Here is a 9,447-nt window from a genome sequence, read left to right as displayed (position 1 = left end):
TCTATAAAGAAAGAGGCATTTGTAAATTGATCTCAACAATTCTGAATTTATTCATAAATTTATGATAAAAATAGAAAATTAAAAAAAAAACTTGATTTAATTAGTGATTTACAAAAAAAATGATTTGAAAAAAAAAGAAAGAAAAGAAAAGAAAATTGAGTCTGGGCCTGATTGGATCCAAACATTGGGTTTGGTCGGGTCTAAAGACCCAGAGGTCTTGAGACCCATAAATTTTGAGTGAACTCTAATTGATTGGATAGAGTTTGAATTTAAATTAATTTATTTGAATTTTTATTAAATTTGAGTTTAAATAAAATAAGACCCTACGTGTTTACAAGCTAATTGAGACAATAACTCATTGATATAGACAGAATTTTGATCATCGGCTTTGTGACTGTTGCTGGGTCGAACAGCGCATTGGATTTTTTTTTTGTTGCAGACCTTATTTTATTTTTTATTTCATTTAATATACACATGCAATGTATATAAAGATGATATTATATATTTTATTTTAAAAAAATTAAATACTTAGAGTAAATATATAAAATAAAGTAAAAGATGAAATAAATTTTTCAATAAAAAATTCGAACGTGGTAGATTATGATGCTCTCTTCGCATGTTTCAAACTTGGAAACATGATAGTCCACAAATCTTTTATTATTTTATACGCGTGGCTGACGTATTTGTTATAATAAATAAACTAAATTTTTTAAATAAATTTTTATTTAATTATAGTTAATTATTTGGTAATAATAATTTATAAAATTACCACAAGTTTGAGTTCGTAATTATTAAAATATGGACAATAAGTACACAATTACTTTCTTGCACACAGACAGATTATGTTTGGCGAATTGAGACATTTTATACTTAATAAATGATGTAGGTATCAAATGTTGTCCTTGCTAGGTGATATTAATTGATACCTAATATCAAGAAAAATGAATAGCCGCCTATATATACATATATATATATATATATATATTTGATTTTTCCGAACTTATTTTACTTGAAGACGGAACACTTTATTCCTTTTTTTTTTTTCCTGAAAGGTTTCACAGGTGGCATTTGTTTTCTACGCCACGTTGGAAATAATTACACTATTCTTTCCAAAGGTTTGGTGTAATTATATATAAATTTTTTATGGTCTAAAAAATTACATCTAGTACCCATAAAGTTTGCTTTCATCTAGTAAATAAGTCCATTTGTTAGTCAAAATTCACTAAATTTAGTTATATTAACGAATAAACTTAATGAAAATTGATATTTATCCTCAATTTACTTATTAATGACTTATTGCAAGTCAAATAAATTCTTTCGAACTAATACTTTTGTAACGTGTAAAGATGTCTCCTCATATGCATTAATGTGTGAAGACATATGAGGGTAATTTGATTATAAAAAAATTCATTTGACCTACAATAAATCAGAAATAAATCAATCGAGGGTAAATACAATTTTTTGTCGATTTTTTATTAATATTAGCAAATTTGGTGAATTATGACTAATTAAGTAACTTATTTGTTAGACGGAAGATAATCGTAGGGGGTCTAAGTGTAATTACACCAAACCTCAGAGAAGGAGAATGTAATTATTCCTGTTTATATTAAGATTTGTTCAGTTTGAAAAATGGGTGAATAAAAAAAGTAAAAGTAAAACGAGATGTATAAAGAAAAAATTGGTGTTTGATGGAAAATAGTTGGAGGGCAGTAAAACTGGATGTATATGGAACTCCTTCAGAGTCTAATTTCGTTCTCATCCAAAATTGGGTGAAAAAGTGAAAGTATAAGGTCAAAAGACAAAAAAAAAAATACATATTTTATTTTTATTTACTCTATTATCCACATATATAATCTTTCACCAATTCTTTTTCCTTTTCGTTGATAATAACATTACATAATTTGTGAAAAAAGCTAATCAAATCGTTGGAAAAACTACTACGTCGTCATCATTAGTAGTAATTTTTATTTTATCTAAACTGAATAATTTAGAATAAATGCACAATACTCATTTTGATGAATATTTTTACCAATAGTATTTTTAACTTTTTGATACACTAAAATTATTTTTGCATAAAATTATCTTCTCAATTACAAGTAAAATTGGTTAATAAGTAAAATTATAAAAATTAATTTTTCTTTTCAATTTTTTTCCCACACCAAACTAGAAAAAATATTTGAGATTTATTCCCCTTCAAATCAATCAAACAACTTGAAAAAAAAAAAAAAAAACTATTATTCTTTCTATCTCCCTTGCCTTTTCACTTCATCTTTTCTTCATTTACACTGAATGAATTCTTATTTAAATGCGACTTTTTTTAGTATAGAAAAAAAATTGCAATTTTTTTCCTTAAGTTAGCACGATAAAATATGGAATAAAACTGAATACAAGTGGTATAATTGAGATTTTAACATTGTAAATATATTTGAATTCGAATTTCTCTATTCCGTCATTATAATTAAAGAAATAGTGTAAATCTTTTACATTCCGCCTCACCCATGTGCACGATGTTTTGGTTAACGATATTTTTTTCCAATTTGACATTGTATAGTGGTGTGCTATCACATGTCTGAATATAATTAAATATTCAATTGTTTAAATTTTACTACAGCAATAAAATAACTAAATTAAATAACACAAATATAGTGTTGTTATTAAATTCAATTATTTATATGATCTCAATTAGGTAATCTTTAAATTTTTTACTGATTTGAAAGGAATTATACAACTAATGTTAATAATTTATTGTTAACTCAGACTTATTACAACACTAGATAAAAATGATTATTGGCTATAATATTAGTGGTTATGGCTAAAAAATTATTTGCCACGGCTAAAAGTCATAATCAAAATATTTGTCATGACTTTTACCCATGGCAAATGTCTTAGCCATCCTCGCAAAAGTCACGGTCACCGTTGCGTGGCCGTGATCAATAACAATATGCTACGTCTATTTGTTGTTAACCATGCAATTAATTGTAGCTAAATGTTATAATTCTTCTAGTATTAAAAATAATTCAGTATAGAGATATACAATTGAATAGCGAATTGATCGAATAAGATAGTTAATTTTTATTAATAAACATTCTTAATATTTAAAGTATTATTAGTCAATTAATTAGATTTATGTGTATATTAAGAGATAGGTAATTGACTGGATGCTAATTAGTTAAATTAAACACATTAACGCATTTATGTTATGCATTCTTATTTTTAAAATATAGATTAATTAATTAATTAATTTTTATAAGGTGAAAGTGATGAAATATTATTCTTTTTTTAATAAATTGATTACAATAGTCAATATCAAATATCAATCTATATCTAACAACAATCAACGATTATATCAATCATATTCTAATCATTGATATCAAATAATTATATCTAATCAACATAAACTTTTAAAGTAGACTAATATTCCACAAGTTGGTGGGATTTAAACCCATAATTCTAAAATTATGGGGCCTGAGTTTCGTCAATTGAGCCAGACTTCATCAACAATTAATTATACTTTTTTAATCTTAAAAAATGTAACAAGCAATGGTCTTACGAGAAATTGTGTAGTTTGAATCTCCTTAGCCACCAATGAAGCCTTACGTGATTCGTGGGGCGGAGAGCTTGTGAATTTAAGTTCTACGTTTATATCTCTCTTTATTTAATTTAAATATATTTATTTATATTCGAAATATCAATGTATTTAAATTTGAATATCCGAGATGATGTAGTAATGAGTCTTATTTAAAAAAAAAAACATTTAGCCAAACTCCATTAATTCCATATAAATGCGAAAACAACTATCATTTTTATTATTTCCATCGTCTCAAAGTTTATTATATAGTTTGACTAGAACATGTTTTGAGCACCTCAGTTAAAACTTTATACCATCAGAAACAAAAATTATTCAATATTAATATCTTAAACATATCTGAATTAAATTTCCAATAATTATATATAAAGTTAAAATTCCGTCATAGGCTGCCATTCCCATTCAAACTTTAGAGGCTACAAATGTCAACTTTTTAGCTGCCGGAACAGCACAATTATCCGCCAACGTGACATTCCAGTTATAAAAACAACATCATAGTCTAAATAATAAAATCAATCAACACTAACATGCGGTCGGAAAAATTAAATAATTCAAGTTTTCAAACATAAAAAACCCTTCACTCTAAATTGTCTGCCATTCCAATGACTTCTTTTCCCATTGTAACATAAATTCAAAGTCATCCATTTTGCCACCAACACATTGTTTTACTTCCAAGTAACCATTTTTCCTCGTCTCCCTCTCACCTAAATAACTTCCTATTTATACTTCAAAACCTTCCATTTTTTTTCTCTAAGCATCACTCCATATATGTATATTGTTAATACATCATTTTCTCGAAAAAACAGAATCTCTCGTAAAATTACGAGATTTTAGAAGTAGAAGAAAAAGAAGAAGAAAATCATGCTGCAGAACAAAAAATTTGTCGTGGTGGCTACGAGAGTTGCTTTTGTTCTATTGTTTTTGTGCGTCGCAATGACTTCAAGAGGAGAAAGCGCAAGAACGATGAAGAAGGACAGGGTTATGGAGAGCTTGCTTGAAAACCGTCTACCAAGAGGGCCCGTCCCTCCTTCCGGCCCGTCACCCTGTCATAATCAGTTGAATCCTTTCAAGTTCTATAACTTCTCAGGCGATGATGTAATTTGTCCTTAATCGATGTTGTATTCAACTTCTTTTTCTTTTTTTACCAATTTTCCAATAGCTATGACGATGAAATTATGTGTAAATTTTTTGCCAACGATGATGATTTTTTTTGGTGGATGGGAACTCAAGATATTGTAATTTCTTAGTATCATAAGCGTTATATTTATCAGATTTTTCACAATTTATCTCCGAGGTTCGTGTTAGATTTTAAATTGAAATTGATTGCTAATAATGTGCTGTCTAGGTGCATGAGTGTATAATGAATCAAGATTATTTTGAATAGTTATGATTAAAGATCAAGGAAAAAAGATTAAATTAAACTAAAAATATTGAAAAAATAATAATAGAAAAGCTAGAATGGCGGCTTCGGAAAAAAGAGAAATATTAGAAAATAAAACATGCAAGAAGCAGTCCAAGGGGAGAGAAGTCATAATCTTTGTGGGATAACTTGAAGAATTATAGCTTCATAGTCACCTTCCAGCTCCACCCCACCCTCCAATAACTACCATGACCTATTAACTTTGTTATTACTTAAATCAATAATTAAAAAAGATCGATTTCGTGAAGAAATTTGAGTCGAACCAGATGTGTAAGCTAATATTAATTTGTTATTTTCTTATATTATTTTAATTGCTACACTCATTATGTGAGTTTGAATTATTAGCAAAGCGTTTGGTGGGACTAAATATACCTCATGACCTGTGTGTTGATTCCCACATAATTAGATTTTAATTTATAATAACAATAGGTCAGCTATAGGAACCTGACCCATACATGATGTATGTACAATCTTTTTTGATGGATCTACAGAGTGTCATCCCTATATTCCTATATCGTCTTTACTTGCAAATCACAACAAAAATTGAAAACACATCAATTTGCATTTAATTTTTTCCCCCTTAAAATAAAAACAATTGTATACGTTGAACATAGTGTGAAAATACTGATTACAATGGACTGAGAATATTATTTTAATGTAAAGTGTAGTAATTAGTAGGTCTTATTTTCTATGTTCAATAAGTAGGTTTTGGAATTGGGTTTAGTTTATCATCAATCTTATTAGAGAAATAAGAGCAATTATTTAACTAATTAATGTGCTTTAATTATTTCAAATAATATCATAGCGTCATATATATCACGATATTAACTATCTGCATCTTGCCAATGAGACCTAATTTAATTAGCGAAGCTAAGGCCCATCCAACCCCATCTTATACATAGAATGTTGTGCCTACTGAATAGTTGGTGACTTGGTGTTGATATTATTGACTAGAATATGATTGTTGGAATGGTCTTTATTAGATATGATATCTAATAGTAATGATTGTAATCAATTTATTTTAAGTAATAACAGTTCATGGCTCTTACTAAAAAAAGTATCTGCATTTCCTCGACTAAATAAATATTTAAACTTAAAATTGATGGTTATATGTATGAGTAAAACTAGTTTAATTATTATTGAAATATGGATAAAACAAATTTTTTTGGAAAAAAAACAGAAATAGTACAATACATAATTTCATATATAATTCATCAAAACATTTTCAATTCCTTACTAACTATATCAGTAATTTCATAGTTCTTCAAAACATTCAAGACCTTATTAAGCATATCAATACTTTCATAAAAAATAAAGCGAACAAGATAATAAATTACGCTTACTATGCATACACTCGTATATATGTACAAGACTCAAATCCAGGATCTCTATCAAGTAAACATTTGTGAGGCCACAAGTTTATAATATACATTCTGCAGTTACATCTGATGCAATAGGAGAAATTTAATAAATAGTTGTAATAAATAGTCATTGATCATAATGATTGATTATGGTTTTGTGACAGAATCATTTGTTGTAGCTTATAACCATGACAAAATAGTTTCTCTTATGATTAATTTAAATTTTTGCATCGATTTTTATTTAGTCATGATTGATAATAATTATTTATTATGATTTTAGTTCATAGTTTATCAAATTAGATATAGTCAATGATAAATTTTCTTGTAGTGGTGACACATCCACACACACACATATATATATATATATATATACATATATTACATGTTTCTGTGTGCACTTGGGTCATCAATAATCTCGCAGACAGCCCAAATGAATCGTCTGAGGTTGTTAGAAAGTACTTGGACAAGTAGTAATTGGACCATGCTGAGATAGAATAGAAATATATGTTATTGGACTTGTGAAAGTCAAACGGCACCACAAATATATGTTTTCTTTGATGAACTAATCAAATTCCCCTACTTCAAAGAAAATTAGAAGTAACGTTATTATTTCATCGATGAAGATTTAAAAAAAGAAAAAAGAGATCTCCAAGAACGGGAAAATACTGTGGAATTTTCTGATAAATATAACCTTCGATAGTATTTTTTCTTTATAAAAGCAGTAATTATATAATTAATTTAATATTTTAATAAATTAATTAATATATAAATTCGATCACTACATCAACAATTAATGTATAATTATGAAATAAATTATAATAAATTCACATGAAATGACACAAAAACCATACATCCAATAATAATAATATCATTTAATTTCTGATTAATCATATCATATCTTGTCAAGTTCAGATTGGTGCTTTTCTTCATTTTTTTGAATAATGTTAAAATTTATTAAGATATTCTTCAACTTAATTATTGTAACATGACCAACACAGTACTGATTAAGTCTATTTTTAATTGAATCAGATATTATGAATTATTTATTATTTATTATTAACCTATAATACATTCATATAAAATGACGAGCTCTATATTTTCAACGACATTTTAATAAGTAACAAAATCTAATTAAACTGCAATTAAAAGGAAGCAAGCCCAAATTGATAAGTTAACAAACATCTAAACAAAGTAACAATCAACTTTACTTGTTGCATTTTTACATACCACTACAATAAAAAATAATATCAGTAATAATTTAATAATTATCACTAAAGATATGTATGAAGCCACAATAATTTTAATTTTATTACAAATATAAATAAGTAATAAAAATTGTGCATCAAATTGTTATTGTAGACAATTAGCTAATAATATATCTATAGTGACAGTTTAGCAATAACACAAATATATATCCGCATTCGCTACATTGTTGTCGTAAATTTATCAACTGTGTGCATAATGTTTTACTTACTAATTATTTCTAGCTAATGACAATTTTTATTTTCATTATTAAAAGTAATTCTTCCTATTTAATACATATCATTGTGATAATTTTAGTACATATATAAATTAATTTGTCATTGCAAATATTTTATTATTTTTTTTGTGGCAAAATTAAGCAATAGAAAAACATAGCTAAATTCCATTGTTAGAGAAAAATAACAGTCGTAAAAATATTCATTGACCACGGTCATACAATAGTTGTTGGTTATATTTTTTGTAAGTATAGCTAAAACATTTATCATGAAAAAAATAATTTTAATTGTGATTTATTTAGTGTAATTTTAATTCATAACCAATAATAAATTTTTGTTATGCGCCCATTGTTGTATAGATCAAGAGATACGCAAAAACCAAAAACAGGAGTAGGAATTTTGTGTTTTCAAAACCCAACTACTCAAAATAGATTCCACCCCCACACCTAATCCTACAATTCTCCGACAGTCTTTTACTGGATTGCGACGTGAAAACAAATAACTTTAATTAATTTCGTATGACAAAAAAAAACAAGAAAAAGGGTTGGTGAATCATGACCAACATCGAACCACAACCAACAATTTCTGACCTCGTGAAGTACTTTCATTGTCGGATCTACATTATGAAGAGGCAAAAACACTTTATTAACCTTTTGTTTTCTCCCACTGTGGGTTGTATGTGTTCTTGTTAAAGGGGTAGGTTGAAGCAACGGCTCAAAATGCAACTCCCTTACTTTTAATAGTTTTTTTTTCGGACACTGAATTGTATGTAGTGTGTGCTTTTTGGACAATAAATTAATAGGTTATCGTCGGTTGGTCTCAAAAGTTTTGCTTGGTAGGTTTGCTACTTGGTGTCGGATTTTTGTTCACTCACTTTACCAATATCGATCGACCATTTCTAGATTAAAATGCGATAATGGAGATTGCCACCACATGGTCATTACTCACTCTAGTATTTGTGCACTCATTTTCATTAAAATCGATTATGATTATATTATTAATATCAATAAATAATAATTTTAATTATTAATATCAAATATTTATAATTAATTATCAATTACTATCAAAATAGAATAATAGCAACACATTGGGGTGGCAATTGACTCGAATTTGAAAAAACCCATCCCAAGGGTGGTTTCGGATTCAAAATATAGAGACTGGGACACGTAGCGGTTTCAGGATGGATTTCGGATCCATGAAGATCTATCCTGATGAATTAATTTAATATGTATATATTTAAAAAAAAAATAGATGTAATTTGAAAATTTTCCAACATATCTCGATTTCTTCTCCAGTCTTGTCTCACTATCTTAGTCTTTGTTCAATCTTTTCTTAGTATTCTCTCATTCAAAATTTCTCTCTCTTGCCTTGCTTCGCCTCGCTGCTCATTAAGTCTCTCTCTTTTTCCTTCTCTTTATTCAAAAATGACCCCAGATAGGTCAACCTACGTCCGACTGACTTGTAATGGGATGGGGCGTGACATAAGAAACTCTAGACAGGGGTAGGTCCCGAGTTGGCCCTAGACTTGGCAGGGCGGGTCTCGAGTCTACCCGACTCGCTCCATACCCGTTCTATTACCACCCCTAACCACATATTGATGGA

The sequence above is a fragment of the Sesamum indicum genome, linkage group LG2 (assembly GCF_026168435.1).
Source record: "Sesamum indicum cultivar Baizhima isolate 11 linkage group LG2, ASM2616843v1, whole genome shotgun sequence".
In the NCBI taxonomy this organism is placed as follows: domain Eukaryota; kingdom Viridiplantae; phylum Streptophyta; class Magnoliopsida; order Lamiales; family Pedaliaceae; genus Sesamum; species Sesamum indicum.
Note: the sequence above shows the minus strand (reverse complement) of the source record.